The 27,782-nt window shown below is 32.1% G+C and overlaps 1 pseudogene; it reads right to left on the bottom strand.

Annotated features, from left to right (window-relative positions):
* Positions 1-27,782, bottom strand: part of LOC102030591 — a 106,697-nt pseudogene that overhangs the window by 1,150 nt on the left and 77,765 nt on the right.

Raw genomic sequence — 27,782 nt, 5'->3', positions numbered from 1 at the left:
CGCAAGGCACGGCGGGATTGCGGCCCCGGTGGCGCTCGCAGGGCCCCCTGCGGCTGTGGCTGCTCTTAATTTTCTTACACATGAATTTTTCTAAAAATTCACAGAAAAGAGAATATTAATCATGCAGTTTTTAATGTTAACTTCTATTCAACTCATTTAACACACATGTGGCTAACTGGGTTATTTACTGTATTTCTCCCTGTGCGAGTTTTGGTAATTGAAGTCTTTAAAGAAACGGTCCCTTTTCACTAAGGTATCGAATCTATGGCATGCTGTTAGTCATAGTGTTCCTTTGCTACCATTTTAGTAATTATGGAACTAGTAGAGATGTCCTTCTCCTCATTTCTGATTTTGTAATAGCATTTCTATACAATTCTTCTGACAAGTGTTGACACAAAAAGATTACACATCAAATTCATAGAACTCCATGAATAAGTGTGCTTATGGTCAATTGAATCAGAAATCTTTAGAAGTGGTTGACTTTTACACAACTGTGCCAGGAAAAATGCTATTTTGATTATAGTTTTATAACGATTATATTTTAAAATGTAATATTTTTCCTACAAAAGATGAAACAACATGAAAAGTTTGTTTAGGTACTTAACCATTATATGATTATTTATACGGGAATAATGTGTTTAGTATTTCTCACTAGTGCTGAGCAAACAAATTTAGACTACAACAAGGCTACAAATCATAGCCTGTCTTGGAATATAAATGTATTTAAGACCTGACAAATTTACTAAATATTAATCCTAGAAATGCAACTTCTAAGAAAATGTATTTACTTAAAATGTTTATTTATTACTTTGATACAGTGATAGGTATTTATGTTTTGTCTCTTCATGTCAATTATATAATGCATGCATTTTTATAAAATGGAACATTAAGATACATTGTGTATGTGTCTTGGTTACTTTTCTCTCGTTGCTGGGACAAAATACCTGACACCCCAAATTAAGGAAGGAAAGGTTTATTTCGCTTACAGTCTGTGGAGGTTTCAGTCCGTACTTGGCAGATTATAAGGCAGACTGGCACATGGCAGAGGGCTACAGCTCCTGGCGCAGAACACCGCTAAGCAACCAGCATACACCAGGGCGGAAAATGGCCAGATGCACAAAAGCTAGGAAATGGCCCCAAGCAGCCTTTTGCTCTCCCTTACATATGCAAACTATCCACCCCAGGGCAGGTGTAGCTCTCATACCCATAATCAAACTCTAAAAGCCTGCCCCATGGCTGCACGAGCCTTTGGGGGACACCCAGACACAAACCATAACAGTATGAAAGAATATACTTTTTCATGATTTCAGTTACTAAGTAAATATTTACTTTTAGAAAAGGGAAAAATAGATAAAGTTTAATTATACTTTATTGGTATGAATATCTAAATAAAAAGGGATAATCAGTGAATCTGACTATAACATTATTATTGTCATCTCAAGGAAAATGTCTTAATATTTTTATATATGTTTTTAGGATTTTAATTTTATTTCTGAAGTTTAGTTATTGTCTCCTCCCATATACTTGTTTCCTGATGATTTATCCATTTTTTGTAGCATTTGAACTTAGATTATTTATGTAAGACTTTTTTTCCTGTGTGGTAAAACAGTTTAGTTCTAGGAACTTCTGAGAACAAATACAATTGTCACTCATAAATATTGTTTTGTCTCATTTTCATTGATTTCAAATAATTTCTGTTTTGCTTCTGAGTTCTTTTTTGACTGATGTGAAACTTAGAAGTATACTGGAGATAAAGAGATAATGTTTTAAAGTGAAACTAGATGAAAGTCTATTGTAATAAAGAAGCACAGCTGGTAGCTACCTAGGAATTTAAAAGAGAAAAACAGTGAAGCTGCCTATCCACAGACAAAGCAGCACTTGAACAGGACAGCAAATTGACGACTCCACAGAGAATCATAAATTACCTTTTGGTTGTGAAATCCTAGGTTTTGTGGTCACGGTGCTTTTTTGTGATTATGATTCTTTTACCTCCAGTGCTTTCTCTTTTACTTATAGTGTATACCCCAACCCTTTTGACAGGCGCTTGTGGTGTAGTCCAGGTTGGCCTCCAACTCCTGGCAATTCTCCTGCCTTCACCTCCCAAGTGCTAGGATTATGGATGTGTGCACCCACACCTGTCATTATGGTGTATCTCTTGAGTCCTGCAGAAGTATATGAGAAGAATATCTCTTCTGCTGGTGCCAGAATAGATGCAGTGTTTAACTTTATTGATAATGTTCAAAAGTATGCATCTTTTTCCTTTTCCTTCAGTTTGTTCAGTAACAATTTAGGGTAAAAAGTGGAAATATTCAAGAGACAGTATTTACTTATACTTTCAATTCTAGCGGGTTCTTTGTTTTTTCTACCATGAGTTTCTCTTGTTAGGTCCATATAATTGTTAGATTGATGTGTCTTATTGATTGACTAACCCTTCTTTATTATATAATGGTTCATATCTTTTATTCTCACATACAAATACTATCTAGGCCTAACTATTATCTCCCTGTCTGAACTATACTTTGATTATAACACTGACTGTCAGGTTTTGTTTTAATTATGATTTTCCTTTTGTATTTTGTTTCCACCTTTCTATTTTTAAACTTTCATTTTTTAATATTTTAAAAAATATTTATCTTGTGTTAAGGTACTATAGAGAATATAATGTTGAGCCTTTGAGCTTTTGTGAAATCCAATGCAAAAATGACAAGATTTCAATTATAGTCATTAGATAAATTAATGTAATATTGACATTTATATTGAAATCTAATTGACATTGTATTCACTCTACCTTTTCCATTTAAATTTTTTGTGTTTCTTTTTAATGCCTTGGTTGGATTCAGGATTTTTTTAAAATCCCATTTCACTATCCCAATTTATTTATGCTATAAAATTTTCATGGCTTCGCCGGGCATGGTGGCACACGCCTGTAATCCCAGCACTCGCGAGGCTGAGGCAGGAGGACCATTGAGAGTTCGAGACCAGCCTGGACTACAAAGTGAGCTCAAGGCCAGCCAGAACTATAGTGAGACCCTGTCTCAAAAAGACAAAAAAAAAAAAAATTTTCATGGCTTCTTTCATGTTTTTACCTATACATGTTTATTTTACAGCTTATCTTCAAATACTATTTTACTGTGTTTGGGTAAGTCTCCTACAGCAATACACTTTCAGATTTTTTTTTTTATTTTTACTGCTAATTTTGTCATATATTTCAATTGTCTAATATATTTGGCAATGGTTTCCAAAAAAATTCATTTTTCGTGCATTTTCATTTTTTCTAAAATCCTTTTATTTTTGCTGATAATGAAGATTTCTGGTATCATACTATACAAAGAATTTCCTTTAACATTTGCTTTAACACAATTTTACTGGCAATAAATCATCACTACTTTCATTGCTTTAAAAATCCCATTTATTATTTATTACTTACAGAAATTTTCCAAGCCAGCTGTATACTTATAGTTTGAAAAAATGTGCTTGGTGTCTTCTTTGTTTAATAACTGTCATATTTTTACTTTATTTTTTGTTGGTTTACTTTTTTAAGAACGTGATTGTTGTATTTCTATTTTTTCTTCTACTTATTTTATGCTTCATATTGCTCTAGCTATATCTATGGCTTTATCTTCACTACCAGTTAACTATGATATATATTGCATAGGTATGTTTTCTTTGATTTCTTGTGTAGGTTTCAAGGCCATTTAGATCTACCTATCACGGTGTCTGTGTCTCTTGTCTCTCATTCTCCTTTACTCATTTATCCTGGACTATATCCAGCCATTATCTCCTCAGTTATTTCAATTCTTTACTTCCCAAGGTAGATTATTTAAGGGAATTTGGGGTCTGACTTGTCCTAACTCTAGAATAATCCCGTTTATTTTCTGACCTCAGGTATTTGCCTGAAAGAGGAGGCCATGTCTGGATTTTCATATCTCCCATTGTGGGAAGAAATGCTTCATTTATCTTCCAGATCATTCTATGAAGAGGTTCCAATTTGCTTCTGTCTTGGCAGATAAAGATATCTATTTTCTCACAGGAATTTTACAGAAATTACTTTCAATCTCCTCCCCAAAATCATTGTTTTATGTTTCTGTGAAACAATGCCTTTCATAGATGCAAGTGGTGACAGAGTTTAAGCAGAGTAAAGGTTATTTGTTTGTTTGCTACAGGGATTGCATGGGAAGAAGCATTTGGCTAATGTTCCCTCAGCCATCTGATCATCTCTATGTCCTTGTGCAACGTATGGTCTGTGTTCACTTTTCTGTCTTCTGATGTTTTCCTTGTAAGCTTCAAGTGAAGTACCAGGGAAAAAGAACATTGAATAATTGCAACATTCCCTTCTTTCTAGGGTGAGAGAGTGTCTCAGAAGTCCCAAGATGACACAAACACGTATTTTTATCATTAATTATTTGGTATAATTATAGTTGATTTGTTTTAACCAACTATATGATTGTCCCTTCTCTTTTCCTCATGTGTTTTTCTAACTGTGAAGCTGATTATGAGTGACTATAAACTTCGATATTTAGTTTCTAAATTTTGTTATCTCACTTCTCTGATGGACTCTAACTTTGCAGTTAATCTGTTTTTTTAAAAAATAATTGTTAATATGCAGCATCACCATCTTGTGTAGAATATTCTAGATGCAAGCACAATTTCCCAAGTCAGGATTTTATATTTTTGACATCTAAAATGTAACAAAAATGAATTATCTGTCACTACTATAAAATTATATGTATGTTACGGGAAAATGCACATAGTGATACACATATAATTTCAACACAAAATGCACTGTTTATCCACATGGATATTTTGAAAATTAGATCTGAAAACCAGTGATTCAAGCAGAAAGAGTTATGAAAATTGTTGAGTATCAATTACTTTTATGAACACATTTGGTAATTTCCTTAAATATTAATTTCAACAGTGTCAAAATTAATAAAATTAAATGTTACAAAATATAGCAGGACAGTTCCTTTCAAGAAAGTGATATGTCAGTAGTACAATTGTTAGCTATCCTGTATATACATATATACATAATTTGCCCCTTCTTTCTTTTCTCTTTTCCCTCATCCCAGTTTCTCTTTACTTTTGAGCAGTTTCCTTTCATTGTCAATATGTAATACAACAACCATTGCTAATTCCCAGTCACCTTGTCTGTAATTCAGTATTGCTTGTACTATTCTTGTGCTACTTTGTAAATGGTTGTCTATTTCTTAATATGTTCTCATTCTTTTACTTTTCAAACAAAAAAAAAATATAGCATGACAAATTTTTGGAAATAATGTTTAGAACTTTTAGTTGTCACCTAATTTTCTGATAGAGTTAGTTGCAAGGAACCGAACTATCACTGCTTTATGCATTGTACATAGTTGTTCCTCAATATTCTTTGAGGATTGGTTGCAGGACTTGTGGGTGCCACCATATGCTGATGTTGAAGTCCTTTATGTAAAAAGCTGTAGTATTATATATGAACAGTCTCTTGTACAATTTAAATCATCTCTGGATTCATTATAACACCTGTTATAAATAAATGTTACACTTACTGTTTAAATCCTAAAAGGCAAGAAAAAAATCACTACATGTTCATAGCAATGCAACTTTTGTGAAATTTTTGATTCCCATTTAGATGAGTCTGTGGTTGAAGAACTTGGAAAGATGAGATGTTCCATGTGTAAGAAACATATTATCCCACTAGTGTAAAAACCTGACATAATGAATAAAAATTAGAAGGTATGATAGACATTGTGAAATGAAAGGAAAATGCTCAAAAGTAAAGAGCAACTGGGATGAGGAAAGAGAAAAGAAAGAAGGGGAAATTATGTATGTATGCATATATAGGATAGCTAACATAGTTGTACTACTGACTTCTATCACTTTAGTGAAAGGAAGTTAATGATTACCCATTTGATCAATCTTGCATGTCTCTGTTTTCCTGAGAAACCACTTTGAAGATATCAATACATAATGCAACAACCAGGGTTAATTTGCTACCACTTTGTCTGTAACTCTGTATTGCTTGTATTGTTCTTATACTATTTTGTAAATGGATGTCTGCTTGTTAAAAAATAAATAAATAAACATCAATTAAATGGGCAGTAATGTAAAAGAGAATTAAATTTAGATACCTAAGAAGTCAATCACTCATTGTTATTTTACACAAAAAATAATGAATTGAACATAATGTGTTGACATACACAATAAACTATATACCAATTAATACAATTTAAACTTAAAGATCAAGTTCACTCTGTATGAAAGTCATTCAAAACTTGACTATCAGAGATCATGCACTGTGTTGAATAGTAGACTTTCTGCTGAATATATACATTATTTAAAAATCTTATTATATTTAAGTATTAAAGTATGGTCAACAGTATAAAAACTCAACATCAGTAATATTTCATCATCCTTTCACAATCAATTCCTTGAGTTTATCCATTTGTTACCTAATAAAATACTAGATTATCAGTGTGTCATAGATTTAAAGCAAATGGAAGGAATGAATAATCACTATCACTCTAGGTATAATTTTAATCTATAGCCAGAAATGTGGAACAATGAATGAATAAGATAGATAAAAATTAGATATATTAATGAAAATGTATTTTAACTGACTGTCACATTTTATTCACTTTAATATAAAAATATACTATTTCAAGTAATTGATATTGTTCTCTCCAAATATTTATACTTTATTCTCAAAAAATGTTATGTATTATCAAATATTTTTAGCTGATGAGAAATTGCATCCAGATAAGATTTTATTTCTTATTATCTTTCTAACTAAAAGGATTTCAATTTGATATTCAAACTGAATAGCATAAATTTATATATAATATTATAAAATGCAAATAAAGTGAACATTACAGAAATGTAGTGCTTTACCACTTCCAAATTATGGATTTTTAAGATTAATTAAACCATGTTTTATGAAGTATATTTTCTGACTAAAAGTATAAAACTAAATTCTTATAAAATATCTGTCAACTCATCATGCCATGCCTATTCTCATGGCTAACCCTTAGTATTCTGCAATAAAATAACTGACTCTCTGGCTCCCACAGAGCCTCCCAGCATTTGCACATGTCCTGACATGTCTGCTGTTGTAGATATTATTTTGGTTCATTCAAAAGCCATTTAGAAAACATTTATATATCTGTATTCTTTTTGTTATAAGAATTTTCTGGACACTTTATTCTGTCCCATGATTTGTAATGCCAAGGCCAATCTGAGGAAGGAATAGCTTAGAGATGTTGAGATCCATCCTTGCATGTGTAAAGAAGAAGTTCTGTTTCCAGAATGGCCCACTAAGCATATTTGATTCTGATCCCCCTTGTTCTGGTTTGTTCCTTGAGCAGTGGTTGCATGGTAGAAGAAGCAAGACAAGAAACTCAGGCACTATTACAACGTCGAAGCACCCCAAAGGTAAAGTAAGATTCTTAGTTAAAGTGAAACAGTTATTTCTGGAAACCTGTACAGATTTTGCCCAAGAGGAGATGCAGACATAACAAAAAGATTTCTAGTACATTCCCTTCAGAAACTGAATTATTCAGGAACAAGGTTAGGAAAGTTTAAGGCTCCAAGTCCTTTTAAAAGTAATTCCTGTGTTGGTTGTAAACAACAAAGAGAAAGCTAATAGCTCCAAGAGAACAGCCATGGGAACCACAGGCCATTTAGGAGTTTAACAGAAATTAAAAAACAAACCAGGGAAAAGACTATGTGAAATGCCCTTCCAAAGGTGACTCACTAAGAGAGTCATCAGAAATGCTATTCCAGCAAAGGAGCCCATATTTAAATGTGTCAGAATGTGAGGGAACTTATAACTTAGAACATTTTCAAACCAATCAAACCTCCAAACCAACAAAAAATTAGTAAAGGTAAAGAACTATACACTAAACAGACAGGGCAACATAAAGATTGTGGAAAGAGAAACAGAATCCAGGAACAACCACTGACATCCTCATCATGTTGTACACTCATGTTAAAGGCTGGACTATTAGAGTAACAATAGTGGAGGTTGCAATCTGTGGAAAGAATATGAATCATTACAGTTTTTTGATCATGTTAACCAATGTAGAAGAAAACAATCAATTATAGCAATAGCCAGAAGATTGGGGGTGCAGTGTACAGAGTTGCTATTAAACATTATCTAAAATATTCACTGCCAACAAAAAAGTGCAAGATGTTTTGATTAAAAGAAAATATGACTCATAAACAGAGATAAAAGCACACAACAGAATTATATTGGAATACACCCATATTTTGGGTTTATTACGTGAAACGTCAAAGTCACTGCTACAAATAAGTTGAAAGAATAAATACATACGTACATACACACATAAGTAAATGCAATTTTTAAAATTTGTAAAAATAAAAGGATGACTGTGTTTTATCAAGACTATCTCAGTAGAATTACAAAACTCCAAAATTGAAAATATAATAAGCAAAATTAAATTGACCAGAAGGACATAAGTGTGGATTTTTGCTGTAAGAAGAAAGAACCAGCAAACGTGAAGATAGAGCAATATGAGTTTTGCAGTCTGAATTATGTAGAGCATAATTAATTAATTAATGTCAATGGATAGATGCTTGAAAAAATGTGAGAAACCATCCGGCACACTAACACAAAGAAACGATGGTGATAGAAAAAATTGAAAGAACTCATCTCAAAACTTGGGAAATTATATGAAAAATAAATCTATATGGTCAGTATTGCAACTGACTCCAAGCAGGATAAAATAATGATATCGACACATACACACATCATGGTAAAAATATTGAAATCCAAAGAGAAAATTTTGAAAAATACAAACCAAGAGATAAACAATGTCACTTACAAGAAGATACCAAAAAGACTAAGGGCTTGTTTCTTAACATAAAATTGCATGGTAATAATCGGGCAAGAGGGACTCCATTGTTCTTTTTTGTAACTCCATTTTTAACAGAAGTCACTTAAATTCATTTAAACTGTAGATGAACTCACTCCTCACTCCCTACCCCCTAGTTAGTCATAAAACTCACCAAAGAAAACAGAGCTCTAAAATAGGAACTGAACAAACAGAACAAATTGGGAAGTGTGCTAAACATTAAACCACAATGACCACCTTAGATCTGCCTGACCAGCCACTTCTGGGAAATGTAAACCTTGTTACATTCTTATTAAATTCCCAAAAAACGAGCTAATGTGCTTGCATGGTTCCTATACCTAAGACAGTACTTAAACTGGAAGCAGACCCCAGATTGACTTGGACATCTTCTCTGGCTCCTTGTCAGAGACTGTTGACTGGCTCTTGAATAAAGCTTTGTTCATTTCTGCATTTTTTGGTCTCTTATGAGTGCCTGTCCAGTTGAATCTTGCTGTAACAGTAGGATGCATTGGGCAGCATAATCTTGTGTGCAGCACATTTATATTTCAGTAATGAGGGCTAAATAAAGACTTTCCAAAATTAACAGAAGTGAGAGAATTCATTGGTATCAAACTTTTATTGCAATAAATATTAAAAGAATGTTATCAGTCTGAAATAAAGTGACAGCAGACAGTAAGTCAAATCTACCAAATGGCAAAGTCCAGTAAAGACAGTTATGGTGGTAAGTAAAAAACAGTGTAAGTTTCTATTCTCACTACATAAAACTGACAATAAATAATTTGACAAAACATTCATATAATGCTGCTGTGGGGTCAGCATATAAAAGTAAAAAACTTTGATGCAAGCATCAAATAGGAAACTGGCAGAAGTACAGATGCATTGGAATAAGAAAATTATATGAGATAAAAATTTTAAACAATGGAGAAAGTGTGAAGAAAAGTAGAAATGGTAAATATTATGATTACTATTGAAAATATGAAACAAGGAAGAAAGGAAGAAAAAAAGGAGAGAGGGAGGAAGGTAGGAAGGAAGAAGAAAGAAAAAAGAAAGAAAGAAAAATGAATTTTCTCTTTTCCATGCATTAAAAATCATAATCTTGCATAAGCAATAGTAGTAATTCATCACTCAGTTTATAACATATAAAATGTAATGCTGCACAAAATAGTAGTAGAATAACTGAAAGACTAAAAATATACAGGAATAGAATTTATATCACTCACTGAATTAGATTTAAAAAAATAGATTCTGATGTTATGAGATGTATTTTTAAACTCTATAATAATAATAATATACATCAATAACATATGACATATGAATATTACATTAGGTTATAAATATTATGTAAAAGTAATTAATATTAATAATATTGAGAATACAACTCAAAAAATCTAACATAATGTCATTAAATGAATTGAAGTGTTACACTAAACAATAATTTACTGCTGCAAAAAATGAAAGTTATAGAGAGGAATTATCTCACAAAAAATGTTAGATATTTATAAAACAAAAAGGAAAATGGCATTTATAAGGAAAAGTAGGAAAAGCTACATATATCATGAATAGATTAAATCAACCAATGAAAAGTTAGATATACTTGATTGGATAAATAAATATATTTTAGTCAAAAGACACACTTTTGATTTAAAGGTACAAATAGCTTAAAAAATTGGTAAAATAAGATGTACCATGCAAACTGCTAGCATAAGAGGAAAAATTGTATCTCAGGCAAAGTAGTATGAAAAAATTACTTTAAAAATGGGAAATATTGTAGAATGGTAAAAATAACAATTCCATACATATATATCACCCTCTCAAAATATAGATATTATATATGGAATATATTTTTTGGAATATATATAATAGAGTATATATAATACATATAAATGGAATATATATGAAACATATATAATATATATTATATATGGAATGTATATATATGTGTATACATATATATATCTACGTATATATATTCCAAAGTTAGTGAATCAAACTTTAAAAGACATTGAAAGGATAGTCAATTAAGAAATAATAGTTGGAGACTTTAGTGCCACTTCCGCCAACAGGTAAAACTAATATGAAGAAACAACAAAGAAATAAAAGATGACAAAGCAAACCAATTAAACCTAACAGATATTCCAGACAACAGCAACAATAAAAGTAAGCATGGAATACTGTGTGGGATAAATCACATTTTAGAACACAAGAATAGCAAATAAATAATGGTGAAGTCATTCAGAATATGTTCTCTGAATATAAAGTATTAAATTTTAAATTAGAAGCATAAAGTAGTTTGGAAAATATACAAATAAAGTGAAAATTAGATACCACACTCATAAATATCAAGTAAGTCATAAGAAAAATTAGAAAACATCCTAACAAGAATGAAACTTCAGCACAGCAAAATTTACAAGGTGGAGTGTTTTGAGAGAAACATTTATCTATCAAAGACTATTTTTTTAAAATAAATATTGATTTCAAATAAGTAATGAAAACTACTTTAACCACTAGAAAATAAACAACATAATAAAACTATGGCTAAAAGGAAAAAGAAATAATACAGATTTAAATGAAAGTTGATGTAATAAAGACTATAGAAATTGAAAAAAAACCAGTAAGAGCAAATTTAGTCTTGTCAAAGTCTTGAAAAAACAAACAAATGTTTTTAGTACACCATCAAGATAAATAGAAAAACGTTCTAATTTATAAAATTAGGAACGAGAAAAATAATTATTTCTAATTTGAAAGAGTGAGGAAAAAGTTTATCAGGGAATATTCTGAGCAGGAAAAAATGCCTAGAAATTCATACATCATACATAGCATGGATGTCATAGACAAGGGGATAAATTATGTCCTGAGCAGAGTACATGGGTGTAGCTTGGCATGTTGTTATACCAGATAGAAAAGCTTGCATTTTCAAATTTACAAATTGTTTCTTTCTGTGTATATTTCAGTGTGATATTTTCAGACTGGAGTTGGCTACAGGAAATGAATGAATGCAAATAGGAGGAGGACTAATGTGTAATGAATCAGAATGGAATTGTAACAGTTAAAGACAATAATTAGTATCTCACGAAAGAAATTCTGCCTCAGAAGTCAGGAGTGAATGGCACAAAATACCTAAAAGAAATAAAGAGATGCAGGACCTATTATTCAAAAATATAGAAGAATCTCCAGTGAGCCCTAGTTTTAATTCCCAGAAACAAAAGTAAATCCAAAAATCAATCAATGCAACAACTGAATAAATATATATTTATAAATAGATTAAAAGACAAAAGCCACAAGGTCACATCAACACACAGAGTGAGAACATCTGAACAGATTTCAGAATCCTTTCACAATAAGTACTCCCGTGTGCGCAGTTCCGACACTCACTACTATTAAAATGATAATAGGCCCTCAATTGATCGACATATTATAGCAATACCAGATAGCCTTTACATAGCTTTACTTGCTCAGTGGTGGGGAACAAATGTTGGTGTGAGAAATGTGGGTGTTTAACCCAGGGTTTTTCCTCATGAGAGCCAAGAGTTCTAAAACTGAGCTACAATCCCAAACCCATTAAAATATATTAAAAGTTGAGACAGTCTTACTAAATTGCACAGGCTAGCCTGAAACTCATTCGCTCCTACCTCATAACTGAGATTACAGTTGTGAACATACATACCTGGCTATAGTAACATTTTCGGGGAACCTAGAAATAAATGCTTGTATTTATCATTAATTAACTTTTTGCAAGAATGAAAAGCCTTCAGTTGGAATGAATATTATTTTCAACAAATGGTGCTGACACAACTGATATTTTTAAAGAATAATGCTGGAACTCTCTCCCTGCTACTTCATATCAAAGTAACATAAAGGAAGCCATAAACTGAAATATAAAAAAAAATGATAATATAAAACATTTAGATGAATGCACAAGAACAAATCTTAGCAATTTGGTTTTAGGCAAAGCTGTCATAGGTAATGAGAAGAGTAAAACTAACACAGGGGTAAACTGGTAAATTGAGCTTCATTAAGGCAAATATTTTTTGTTGTTATTATTAAAAACATAGAAAGTGTAAAAGCAAATTATAGGATGGTAGAAATTATTTGAAAATCATATAATAAAAGACGTAATCAGAAAAAATCAATTTAAACACTTTAATTAAAATAGACTTCTCAATTTAGTGCAACATTATTAGAAATTCTATTTCAATGTCATTTTATTAGTACATGTTTGCAGTAAATAATGATTACATTTCTCAAATATCTAAGTGGAGATTTTATTCAACAAGTGTGCTGACTGGTAACAAGAAAGTGATGGTCTGCCTCATTACCTGTTGTGTAAATGCAACTCCATTAGAAGGGAGACAGCCGTCACACACACTGCAACATACACTTTTGAAAAAGATTTATGGTTTTAAGGGTTTCAGTGGACATGGAGAGATTGACAGCTTTTAGACACCACATATGGGAAAGCAATTGATGCGGCTGAAGACAATTCATAAAATATTTGGCAATCCTTCAAAAACATAAAGCTACCATATGACCCAGCAATTCTACCCTTCTCTATATATCCATGAGAAATGAAAATATAAATCTACACTTAACCTTGTAAAATAATGTCTATAGAAGAATTAAACACAAATAAAAACTTAGAGCAGATGTCTCTAAAATGTTTAGAGAAAATACACCTGCCCGATGACATATCTATTAACAAATAAATGAGTTACTAATAAGATGCTACATCACACATGAACCTTGAAAATACGCTGCTTCACTAAAGAAACAAGTCATAGAAGACAATACATTATTTGATTACATTCTTACAGAGTGTTCAAAAGGGCAAAGATAGACTAGATATTGGCCACATAGGTTGGGGGAGTGGTTCCTAACATGTAAAGTATCTTTGGGGATGATTAAATATTCTACAATTTATTGTGTGGATGTTTGTGTCATTCTAGAAATACTTTAAGGGCACTAAATTTTACACTTTAAATGAATTTTACAGTATATGGATTATGTCTTAGTAACATTGTTTTAAATAAATAATAGAATTCCGCTTATCCTTGAAAGCCTTCCAAATGTCTACCAAATCCACTTAACTTGAACTTTGTTGTTAACCTAAGTATGACTCTCATGTAAACAACAGGCTTCTTTATTTCTCATAATATAACTTGCATAGGGACAGTAACTTTTCTAGCAATATATCAAAATAGATATTTACTCGATAAAGTATTCTAAATTCCAGTTTGGTTGTATAAAATATTTTATTCAAGTATAACACAGTATTGTAAAAAAAGTCAGTTTATTCTTCTTTAGCATACTATTTGCTAATTAAATTAGTCTTCTGAGATAAGAAATTTGTGGGGCTATTTTTTTACATATTTAAGAAGCATAAACATAGATATTGTGCTTTTTCCTTTGCTCTACTGATGAATTTATAATCATTCTTTAATATTTAATTGCTATTTATCTTCCTAAAGATTACCAGTGTAATATGACTGAATTCTACAGGAGCTGTGCTTCTGTATGTCCTGTATCTGTAACAGCTTTATACTGGCAATATTTCCAAACTTCTGCACTGGAGTTTTCTCAAAGACAGATAACAAGGAAGCAAGCATTTAAGTATGACTGATGCATAGTAGATATGGAAAATTAGAGCAAAAAGTGAATGATGTGAAGGGTATATCTAGCACAGTGTTCCACCATAGTCTTTAAATCAATAAAAATACTGACTAAAGCTAAATCGAAATTTGAGCAGGTAATATGCCAAAGAGTAGGAGGCCTCTATGCATATCAAACAGCTTTTATTGTATTCTATGAATGATAGTACAATTGGCACCCAGATTTTCTCATGGAAAATGAAGCGAAATGAAATAAGATAAAATAAAAACTGCTTACTCTACTGTGCCTTTTCCTGATTTTTGCTTTCCGCACCACTGGTTTTCCCAGTATCATCTCAAATATGGATAGATAAAGCCTAAGGGAGAGAAAGGAGACTAGGCAGAAGAAAAATCTGAGTGGTTATGTTTTTGCATATCAAATAAGAAAGAGAGTTTTCTAGAAAGAAATCAAAGAAAATAATAATTATTTGTATTTCAGAGGTAATTTCCACCTTAAAATCACAAGTAATGCACAGAAAAAGAAAAATATTTCATGTAGAGCTTCAGTTGTGCAAGTTTTAACCTTTAACAGTGTTTCTGCTTATATTTCCCATGTGTGAAGTTCCAAGGTAGAACATATCATAGTAGGTATTTGGAGGTTTAGGGAAGATATGACTTTCTTTGGTGATGAACACACTGTATTTACATAGGAATGTGGTTAAAAGGTATTCACATTTTAGCAAAACATTCAAAATATAATGTTTAAAAGACATTTACTGCTCTGCATAAAATTTTAATCCTAATTTGTAAAAGGCAAGAAAAAAAAATGAAAGATATGTTTGCAATTGTTACTGCTTGATATAAAGGGTCATACATCAAGTTTAGTGATGAAAAATACCAGAAATATAGAGAAAAGAGTGACAGATTTATTATATACAGGAAGGTATACTTCTACATTGTACTGGATTTCAAATGTTAAAATATAGTTTACCAAAAACGTACTTATATTGATTCTTTATATACACAATTTTCTTTATGTTGAAATAGACAGTTGAATCTCTAAGAATAAAAATGTTCTTTGTATTAAGTCATTTCTTCTTTCAACAGCACAACTATTTGTTTTGTGTATCAAAATGCATAAATCTATGGTGTGAAATATTGGAAATACATTTAGCTAGGGTCTGCATGAACATGATTTGAAAACTAAGAAAGATAATAATAAAATATACACCAATTTTAAATGCTTTCATTTTGAAATTGTTTACATTTAAAGCCACTACTGAAAACTTCTCTATACAAGTTCAAACATGACAATGTGAGATTAAATTATTATTATGTTAGAATATGAGATAGAGTAAAAGTGTTTTAAGTTTAGTAAGACTGTTTTATTAGGTGTCAAAACAATGCCAGTAAAATTTTAAAATAATGAACAATGTAGATCAAACATGATAAATTGCCTTCAAAAGGGAATGCTGTGAGAAAGAGAAAATAATTTCACTCTGAAAATAAAATGCACACTTAAACAACAACAAAAACAAAAACAAACTTTCACAACAGTGCAACTTTCAAGTCCTTTCTGTAATTTAACCTATCGTGGCTGATAGGTTGCATGTGGTATTTGACACCACAAGATTTTAGATTTCAATCTAGAAAGTAATATTCCAATGAAATCTGCAGTAAGTAGCAGCCAAAGTTTTGGCTTCAAACAATTAAAAGAAACAAAACTATTTTAGAATTCATTTTTAAATTAGAGAATGTAGTCCAATTAGAATGAAGTGAAAATCGAATACCATCTGGTCTTATTTTTGAAAGGTTAATTTAAATGAATGACAAATTTAAGTCAAAACACCTATAAAAAGTGGTATAATTTATGTAATACCTTAAAGATACATTTTCTTGTATCTTTTGATACATATTTTGTTAAATGATTACACTCTCAAACAACCTGAATAAGTAGATATTTGAGTGTACTAACATGTTTGTATTTTATTGAGTCATTGGAGTGAAATAAACACTGGAATTAGCCAAATATACGTTAGTATTTTTTGTCTCTACTCCCTTCTATCTTTTGAGAAGATTGCTTCACCTCTTAGCGACTCTATCTTAAAAATTTATATATGTATGGTTTTCTTTGTACCGGGAAGCAAACTCAGAACCTGTGCTTGCCAAGCAGGTGCTCTGCCACAGACCTATATCCCTAGTCCTATATGTACATATGTGTGCATGTATGTTTTGACTTTTTAAGACAGGGTCTTGCCATGTAAATCAGAATGGTCTTGAACTCACTATCTTCCAGTCTCATCTTCAGGAGTGCAGTGGTTACAGGTGTGTGCAACCATACCTTGTGAGACTTCATTTAAATTATATAAAATGAAAATTGCATGCTTATTTCAGGTGGTAGAGGAAAATCACTGGATATATAATATATAAGTTCCTTAGGCAAATGTTTAGCTCTTAGTTGTAGGCTAATAAATGTTAAACTCTTTTAACTTCACTCTTTTTCACAAATATATAAAAATGTTTGAAAATATTGATCATTCTAAGTTTATATATTGTGATTACTCTTAAGAAATATTTACCTTTGGACTATTGTGTGTATGTTTATACTGTTTAGTTCAATGTTAATTAAATTTATGCCAAATTCATTACAGATAATCTCTTAAGGCATAGAAAATGACGAGTCACATAAGCAAATATAAGAGGTCTTCACACTGGGATACTATCAACATAGTAGAGTTATGAGCTGATACCATTTTTTTTCCTCAGAAAGTAGGATTAAGACAATTTGCAATTTGAATATAGGAATGCTAATGAGTTTTATATATTGACTTTGTATCTTGCAATTTTATTGAAGTAGTTTATTGAATCTGACACTAGTATTTTGGTGAAGTCCTTATTTCTGTCTGAAAAAGCAGAAAATTTCTGTTTCCAATTTGAATGCCTTTTAATTCTTTCTTTAGACTAATTCTTTCAGTTAGGATTTTTCTTCCTAGTTTATATGGAAGTGATAAAAATGTGATTTTTTTATATTTTAGAAGAAAAAAATTCAATATTTCTGCATTCAATATGACATTAGCTTTGTTTTATATATGGTTCTCACTGACTTGAGCTTTACTCCTATGTCTAAATCACTGAGAGATTTTACCATGAAATTATATTGAATAGATTCTTTTCTTGCATCTGTTGAAATGATCAGCCACTTTTTTCATTCTGCTAATGTGGTATAGCACACTTGTCAATTGCATATATTAGGACGTCTTTGCATCCTTGGGATGCATCCCATTTGACCATATGGGATAATTTTGTAATTACTATCATATTGTTATTAGTATCTTGCATTTTGTACATCTACTTTCATTGGCGGTATTTGACAGTAATGGTCTTTTATTATGTCCTTGATTGATTTTTTGTATAAGGCTAATTTGACCCATAAAATGAGTTTAGAAGACACTTTTCCACTTATTTTTTGGTTGAGCTTGAACAATATTAGTATAAGTTCATATCTATATCTTTAGTAGAATGAAATTGGAAGACATGCTGTCCTTTGATGGAAGAATTTTCATTACTGATTAAATGTTCTAATACATGACTAGCTTGTTCAGAATTTTATTTCAACACACTCTATCCAGGTAGCTTCTGTGTGCCTGTGTGTGTCAAAAGAAAAGAATGTATCCACTTAGTTTATCAGTTTGTTGGTGTATAATTTTTTTGAGAATTATCTTTTACCATCATTTGTGTTTCTGTGGTATCGATGTTTGCTTACTATTTCATGTCTTTTACTTATTAGCATATTCTCTTCTTCTGTTTTTAGACAGTCTATCTAATATTAACAAGCTTTATATTTTTACAAGCAATTCTGCATATCATTGTGTACTTTTAGGATCAATTTCAGTGATTTCTGTTGTGAAACACTGGGGACTGTATGATGACAATTGTGGCTTAATTGACTCCTCTGTGAACATAAAAGAGAAGGCAGTGAACTGATTTCCTTTGGTGGTGGCAGTCATGATGGCACATGCCAGGCTCTAGGCAAAAGTCAATGCAGCTCTGATTTGCTTTTATACCTGGGCATATACTTTAGATAATAGGAGGCAGATGAGTCTTCTGATACTCTATGTGCTTGTTCCCATATCTGAGTGAATAAAGGTGAGGTGAGTCAGATGCTCTGGGCTCTCTGTCCACTATTGGTAAGAGACCCCAGGCCTCAGGCCCCTGCATTCTAAATTGATTTTGTTTTTCATCGTTGTTTGGCCCCTGGTTTGGGGAAAATCTTGTAATTTAGTTTCCTACAGTGAAATATATTTTTATTTCTTTATAATAAATTCCAATTTAGTTCTTTTTCTTTTTTCTACTTTTATGAGGTAGAACATTAAATTGCTTATTTGAGATCTTTCTTCAATGATGTAAATATTTGTTGGTGCAAAGTTTCTTTCTATAACTACATTTTCTATTTTTTTTTTTTAGTCTTTTTGACACAGAGTCTCGCTGTGCAATTCAGGCTGGCCTTGAGCTTACCTTGTAGCCGCAGCTAATCTCAAACTCATAATGATCTTCTTGCGACAGCATCTCCAGTGTGGAGATTACAAGCATGAGCCACCACGCCCAGCATAGAACTGAATTTCTTTTATCCCTTTGACTTGCTTATGGTGAAATTTTTCTTTTTTCATTTTAGTAATTAAAAAACTGACAAAACAATAATGAAGACAAAATCAAAATAACTCAAAAACAATGAAAATGATACATGACCTCAAAACAAAATGATAGGAATTTACAGTGGTTGCTATATTACATACTATTATCTTCAACAAAGTTGCTCAATCCAATAGACATAAGAATGTAAGATTGATCAAACAAGTAAAGACAGTAACAAGCAATAAATAAATAAATAAATAAATAAATAAATAAACAAAGTAAAAAATTAAAAATGAAACATTGGAAATGATGCACAGCTTCACCATACAAGATGGTAGGAGTTCAACAATGGCTCTTATAGTGTATATTGTTCTCAGATCAGTCATTCCAATTACCAGATTCAAGTGTGCAAAAGTGGTCAAGAGAAAAGAAAATTTTAAGCATTGACTGTTCCTCTCAATAAACAATGCACCTATTCTAGCAATCCTTACATATACAAATAAATTTTGTTATTCATTTGTTAAAAAAACAAAATAACAAAAACAAATACATAAACAAAACAGCACAGAGAGCAACAAAAATGATACAGAATGTCAAAACATGGTGGTAGGATATTAACAATGGTTGTTATATTACATAATGTCATCTTCAAAATTGTTGCACAGATAACCAGATACAGGCATGTAAGATTGATCAAATAATTATGCATTGATAGTTACTTTCAGTAAACCAACAGATATTAGTAGTATAATTATCCTAGCTCTCCTGTGTGTCAGTGTGTGTGTGTATACATATATATATATATATATATATATATATATATATACACATACAAATTGTTCTCTCTTCTTTTTCCTCTCCCTCCTTCATCCCCATTGCTCTTTATTTGAGCAGTTTATTTTCCCTTTCACAATATCTATTGTACTTTTCAGATTTTATTTACTCTTTCAGGTTCTTATAGTAGGGAGGAAATACAATGTTTACACATGTAAATCTGATTGATTTCACTAATGAGCATGGTGTCTAGTTTCACATATAAAAGCCTCTAGTTTATCTTTCTTTATACCTGAGTAATATTTCATTAAATAAAAGTAACACATCTTTTTTATCCATTCCTCAGTTGATAGACATTTGGGTTGTTTCCAAGATTTAGCTATTATAAATTTCACTGCTATAAACATGGGTGCACATGTCACTGTGGTATGATGTTTTCAGTTCTTCTGGAAAAGTACCCAGGAGGGGAATAGCTGGGTTGAATGGGAACTCTAATCATAGTTTTCTGAGGAATCTCCAGACCAATTTCCACACTGGTTGCACTAGTCTACACTCCCACTAGCAGTGGAGAAGAGTGCCTTTTTCCCCACAGTCCCTCCAGCATTTGTTATGGGTTGATTTCTTGATGATAGCCATTCTTTCTGGGGTGAGATGGAATTTCAGTGTGGTTTTAATTTGCATTTCTTAAATGACCAATGACATTGAAAATTTTTACATATATTTATTTACCATTTGTATTTCTTCATATGAGAAGTGTGTTTTCATCTCAGATGCCCATTTTTGTATTGGGTCTTTGAATTTTAGGGGCCTTATTTCTTTTAATTCTTTATATGTTCTAGACAGGAGTCCTTTGTCTGAGGGACAGTTGGCTAAAATTTTTTCCCAAACCATGGGTTTTCTTTTCACCCTGTTGGAGATTTCTTTTGATGTGGAAAAACTTTTCAATAAGATATGATCCCAGTTATTGATTCTTTGAAATATTTCCCATGCAGTTTGTTTTTTGTTCATGAATTCTCTACCTACCCCTATGTCTTCGGGACTTCCACCTACTTTCTCTTCCATTAGATCTAGTACTTTTGTTTTAGTACTTTAAGTCATTTTGACTTTATTTTGGTGCATAGTGTTAGGCTTGGGTCTAGTTTTAGTCTTCTGCATGTGGAAAGCCAGTTTTTACAGCACTATTTATTAAAGAGGATATCTTTCTTGCAGTGAATATGTTTGAACAGATGTCAAAGATAAGGTGGCTGAGTGTCTTTGTGGTAGTGTCTGCATCTTACAGTCTGTTCCATTGATCTTCAAGTCTGTTTATTTTGCCAACAGCCTGCTGATTTTATAACAGTAGCTTTGGCTTTGGCCCTTGCCACCACCATGGAAGAGGCCTTGGACTTGGGAAGCCTGGGTGAGCTGTCTGGGAGCCCAGATCCTCTGGCTTTGCCCTTAACTGGCATCTCAGGAATGAACCTGTATCTCTGTAAACCTAGGGAGATTTGAAAATGACAAAAAGAAGAAGCAAAATGGAATCTCAGCCCAACACCATACCCAGAATAAGTCCAGGAAACATCAACATTGAAGAACATGGAAGTGACACACTTGAAATCTCTGAAATGATAGCAACTGAAGTGAAGAACCAACTACATCAGGCAATAGAGGAAATCAGACCAGAAATAATTACTCAGGTAAGAAAAGATATGACAGCCAAAATGAAAGAACTGCTGGACATATCAAAAGAAGCATAGTTAAAAAAAATAGAGCAGCACAGAAAAATGATGGAAACCTTGAACGAATAGTATAGGAAAAATTAGAACGCATGAAACAGATTCAAAGTTACATTCAGGAAATTAAAAGTTCCATTGGAAGGTGGAAGAACCGCTTGAATGAAACAGAAGATAGACTCTCAGACCTTGAAGACAGCATTGCAGCTAGTGATCGTGAAAGAAAAGATCTCTTAAAAATAACAAAGGAACAGCAAATAATAATTTGACAGCTGCAAGATGAGGCAAAGAAAAACAATATAAGGCTGATAGGTGTTAACGAAAGAGCGGGAGACAACATGAATGACATAAAATGACTATTTGCAGCAGTAACAGCACAAAATTCCCCAAGCATGGGACAAGAACCTTATATACACCTAAATGAGGCTTATAGAACCTCAATTATCCATAATCAAAATAAAGACACACCCAGACACATAATAATCAAGGTTGCAGAAATTTAGCAAAAAACCAGGATATTAAAAGCTGTTAGAGCAAAGAAACAGATCACCTATGAAGGAAAACCCATCAGAATCACAGCAGACTTCTCAACAAAGACCATCAAGTCAAGAAGAGCTTGGAGTGAAGTATTTCAGGTCCTGAAAGAGATTTTCATTTTTATTTGTGTTAATTTTTTCTAATTTAAATTTTAGTTTCTTTATTAAAACAATGGTTATTTATGAATATATTATTCAGTGTCCATGTGTTTGTAAGTTTTATGAGGTTCCTCTTTTTATTGATTTTTATGCTTATAAAATATAGTTTTCAAATATGTTGGACGTGATTTCATAACTTTATTGAGACTTATTTTTTATTAGCATGTGCATGATAGGTAATAAATGCACTTATGATGGGGTATTGTTACATATACCCATCACATCATGCTCCTGTTTACCTTCCCTTCCCTTTCCTTCCCTTGTATTTGCCCATTCCCTAGATCTTCATCACATCTCTATACTCTGTCTTCATGTCTCTTGCAACCTACTATTACTTTGCTTTAAATTATTTATGCTTTGAGTTTCTCAGATAATAGAAATCAATAGCATTCTTTTTTTTTTTTTTTTTTTGGTTTTTCTCTGTTACCGGGAACCGAACTCACGACCTTGTGCTTGCCAGGCAGGCGCTCTGCCGCTGAGCTAAATCCCCAGCCCCATCAATAGCATTCTTATACACAAACAGCAAACAAACTGAGAGAGAAATGAAGGAAACCATACCTTTCACAATAGCATCCAAGAAATTGAAATATTTAGGAATCAATCAAACAAAGGAAGTAAAACATCTATTCAATGAAAACTACAGTACTCTGAAAAAAGAGATTCAAGAAGAGTACAGTAAATGGAAAAATATTCCTTGCTCATGGATAGGAAGAACCAACATTGTGAAAATGGCCATACTCCCAAAACTGATGTACAGATTCAATGCAATTCCCATTAAACTACCATTAGCATACCTCACAGATCTCGAGAAAACATGCCTTAAATTCATCTGGAAACAGAAGAGACCCAGAATAGCAAAAGCAATACTGGGCAACAAGGACAAGTCAAGTGGAATCACAATCCCTGACCTGAAATTCAGGATATGATTAGTATAACTTAAGTACAGCTTTATAATTAGTATAAAGCTACTGTAATAAAATCAACATGGTACTGGCTAAAAAACAGACCTCAGGATCAATGGAAGAGACTAGAAGAAACAGCCACAACCAACAACACACTCAGCCACGTAGTCTTTGATAAAAGGGCCAAACATATTCACTGGAAGAATGATAGCCTTTTTAATAAATAGTGCTGGAAAAATTGACTTGTCATCTGCCAAAGACTGAAGATAGACCCAAGTCTATCACCATGCACCAAATTCAAGTCAAAATGGATCACAGATCTCAATATTAAAACAGAAACACTAAATTGACTGGAAGAGAAAGTAGGTGAAAACCTTGAAGATATAGGGGTAGGCAGAGAGTTCATGAACAAAAACCAAAGTTCATGTGAAATACTTGAAAGAATCAACAACTGGGATCTCATCCTACTGAAAAGTTTCTGCACATCTAAAGAAATCACCAGCAAAGTAAAAGAAAATCTACAAATTGGGAGAAAATTTTAGCTGACTCTCCCTTGGACAAAGGTCTTCTATCTAGAACATATAAAGAATTAGAAAACATCAGTGCCACCGCAAATTTAAAGAGCCAATCCAAAAATAGGTAGCTGAGATGAACACACACTTCTCAGATAAAGAAATCCAAATGGCAAATATAAACATGAGAAAATATTCAACATTATTAGTCATTTGGGAAATGCACATTAAAACAACATTGAGATTCCATCTTACCCCAGTAAGAATGGCTAGCGTTAAGAAATCAACCAATAGCAAATGCTGGCCAGGCTGTGGAGAAATAGGAATTCTCCACTGCTGGTGGGAATGCAGACTGGTGAAACCATTGTGGAAATCAGTTTGCAGATTCCTCAGAAAACTATATCTAGAGGTCCCATTCAACCCAGCTATTCCCATTCTGGGTATTTTCTCAGAAGATATGAAAACATCATATCACAGTGATATATGTGTAACTATGTTCATAGCAGAGCAATTTGTAATTGCCAAACTGTGGAAGCAACCCAAATGTCCATCCACCGAGGATTGGATAAGAAAATTGCGGTACTTTTATATAATGGAATATTACTCAGCTGTAAAGGAAGATAAACTCAAGGTTTTTGTGGTAAATGGTTACAACCAGAGACCATACTCATAAGTGCAATAAATCAGACTTGCATGTGTAAGCAACTTACTGCCTCACTAGTGTAAGAATCTGGAAGAGTGAATAAAAACTAGGAGGTATGTTAGCCATTTGGAAATGAAAGGAAGATGCTCAAAAGTGAAGAACAACTGGGGTGTGGGAAAAAAGAAAAGAAAGAAGAGGAAATTATGTATTTATGCATATATAGGAAAGCTAACATAGTTTTACTACTGTCTTCTCTTACTTTACTGAAAGGAACAGTTAAAGATTACTTGTTTGAGCAGTCTTGTATGTCTCTATTTGTTTACCTGAGAAACCATTCTGACGATATCAATAATTAAAACAACTATGGTTAATTTCCTAGCACTTTGTCTGTTAATCTGTTTTGTTTGTATTGTTCTTATACTATTTTGTAAATGGATGTCTGTTTGTTAATATATTTTCCTTTTTTTACTTTTAAAATACATTCTAAAAGGTATTTTAGAAGCTGTTTACAAAAATGTGAATAAAGAGAGTAATGATAGGATGCAGATGAATTATGATGAGCTTATTTAAGTATGAGGGCATTGCAGTTTGGAAGAAAATTTATTTTGCAAGTTCATATTTTAATATTTAGTGAAAAACTATCACAGTATATTGGATTTGCTTTAAAGCACTCCAATGTAAAAAAGAAATTAAAAACAAAGTGAAAATTCATAATCATGGGCAAAGTTATTGCTATGTTCACTCTGGCTCCTTTTCCCAACATCTCTACACACATATTGTACTTAAGGTGTGAAGATGTAATTTTTAAAAATACTGTGAATATTTGCATTTGAAAGGCTGTTAATATTTTAACTTTATTATGCAAAATTCTCCACAATTAAATAAATCAGACTCACATTTGTAAAAGTTGTGTTGTCTCCCTAGTGTAAGAAACTGAAAGAGTAAAGAAGATCCAAAAAGTACAATAGGTTCAGTGAAAGGGAAAAAAAAAAAAAAACTGCTCAAAAGGAAAGAACTGGGATGAGGGAAAACAGAAAAGGAAGAAGGAATGTATACATGATAGCTAAGATTATTGTACTGCTAATTTCTATTAGTTCATTGAAAGGAACAGTTAGTGTCTGTATTATCTGATCAATCTTAAATGCCTGTTGTATCTGGTAATTTGAGCAACTACTTTGAAGATAATAATATGCAATATAATAACCATTGTTAATATCCTATCAACTTGTTCTGAAATTCCATATCATTTTTTATGATCTTTAAAATAAAAAATAGTGAAATGGTTTTAAACATTTAAAAATCAAAAACAATGTTCTTGCTCCTTTAAGCTTCTTTACCATTGGTTTCTGCCTCATACTTGAGTAATTATAGCCAAGAAATACTCAGTAAAAACAATATAATAAATAATACTGATATTAACTTTTTGTGCAGGAAAGACTTATTTACAATGACCCTTATACAGACAACTTTTAAAGTAGAAATTCCTCTTAAATCACTGATATTAATAGCATGTTTTTTTATACTCAACTACTTCCCACTTTATTCTATATTTTATATGTCAGTGTTTGGACTTTAGTATTGTTTTTCTAGAGTTTCACTTTTCAATGTATTTTAGACCTGGGCATATCATTTCAATAATGTCCTTCAGTTTTCACATGTGTACTTTTGCCTCTGGTTGCAAAGCTCTGAAAATGCAAACACTCCTTAAGGACTAAAGACAGTTACTATTATGTGATCATTATTTTGTCAAATTTTAGGTGGGTCTTAAATGCCTAAATTTCGGCCACTAGTTTTAAAGCAAATATATCAAAAAATTCCCATTCATATTGAAAAAAGAATCTGTTATTAAAATACACTGGCTTTGATTTTTTTTAAATATCAAAACTGATTGCTTGGAAAATGTCTGCCACTAACTAGATACTCATGTACTAGCTTTAAATTGTATGCATTCCTTAGGAATGTCAAGCAATCAAAGAAATGACTACTTTTCTCAAGTGCTTCAAAAATCCCGTACTTACTTCTGTTTTGAACCTTCCAAAGGAAGTACACTGCATTCTCTTGTTACTTCTTTTTCTGCAGCTTACATCAAATAATCCACATCCACATCACCATAGTACCTCATGTCTTTATTTTTGTAGCAGAAATGGAACTAGGACAGTCTGTAAACTGCTATTTCCTATCTCAAGATGCTCTGTAAATATGAAAAAATGACTGTCTACTATGTAAGAGATATTCCTATAAGTCTTAACGATTTACCTACACAGAACTTTTCATAAATTTAATATCTCATCAAAAGGAAACATGAGGTTTTAACGTGAGCAGAAAAGAAATAAAAATGCTAACAACTGACACTTCAGGCAAAGTTTTGTTAAAAAAAAAAACTCATAGCCATCAAATACCTTAGGCAGTATGTTAAACATTAAATTTTTATAGGTTGAATTAAGTATTTAGTATGGGTTTCAACAATATCATGAATAAAATTGGGAAAATATTAATAGTGAGATGTTGTTATGAGAAAATTGGAGATAGTAAGATCTTCTACCCTTTTCAATGCAAACAGAATAAAAGCCCAGTGTATGAAAAGTTGCACCATTGTGTATAATGTATTATTTTGATGAAAAATGCAGAAATGTTTTTTTTTTGTTTGTTTGTTTGTTTGTTTTTTGTTTATTTGTCATTGTTTTCCTGGGAATGGAACCCAGAGCATGGGCCCTGAGGTAGATCCCTTTCCCATTTTTATATTTTTATTTTGAGTGAGTGTCTGGCTAGATCAATAAATTGCCCAGGTTAGGCTTTATGTTGTGTTCCACAACATCCAGATTTTTCTTCTTGTACAGAAGACATCCCACAAAATGAGAGAACCCTATGGTCTAAATTAGAAATAGGAAAGCAAAAATACAGTATTCAATAAAGATACTCTTATTTCTTAATTTGAAGTTGAGTTAGGTTACAATACTCAAAAATAATGCATCCGAGAGATCTTTAAAAGATTCATTATAAAAAGTACACACTATATAATTCTGCTTGAAATAGAAAATTTCCATGTAACACAAATGTGAGATTCATGCAGAAAGAGGATAGATGTTCTAAGGTGACAAACACTATACCAGATTAAAAATAACAACAAAGTATTTGTCACTTCTTATCACATAACATGGGCTCTCTCTTCCCGTTCAGTCAGAATGCATTTTGTAACAGTTTTCCCTTCTCTTTGACTGTTTTGACCAATAGAATATGAGAGAATATATGTGAGGCCAGTTTCCAGGCTTTTTCATTAGAATTTGACAGGTGTTACTTTCAGTGTCAAGAAAGACTTTCTTGGAACTTGACGTTCTGTGTAAGAAGATAAAGTACCTTAGTGAAAGAACATGTGGGGAAATGTGTAAATAAGACCATAAGAAAGTTGGATCCAGGGGGCTGGGGGTTTAGCTCAGCAGCACAGCACCTGCCTGGCAAGTGCAAGGTC

Source organism: Chinchilla lanigera, unplaced genomic scaffold, assembly GCF_000276665.1.
Source record: "Chinchilla lanigera isolate Chin_1 unplaced genomic scaffold, ChiLan1.0 scaffold00003, whole genome shotgun sequence".
Classification (NCBI taxonomy): Eukaryota; Metazoa; Chordata; class Mammalia; order Rodentia; family Chinchillidae; genus Chinchilla; species Chinchilla lanigera.
This window is presented reverse-complemented; position numbering and strand designations above follow the sequence as displayed.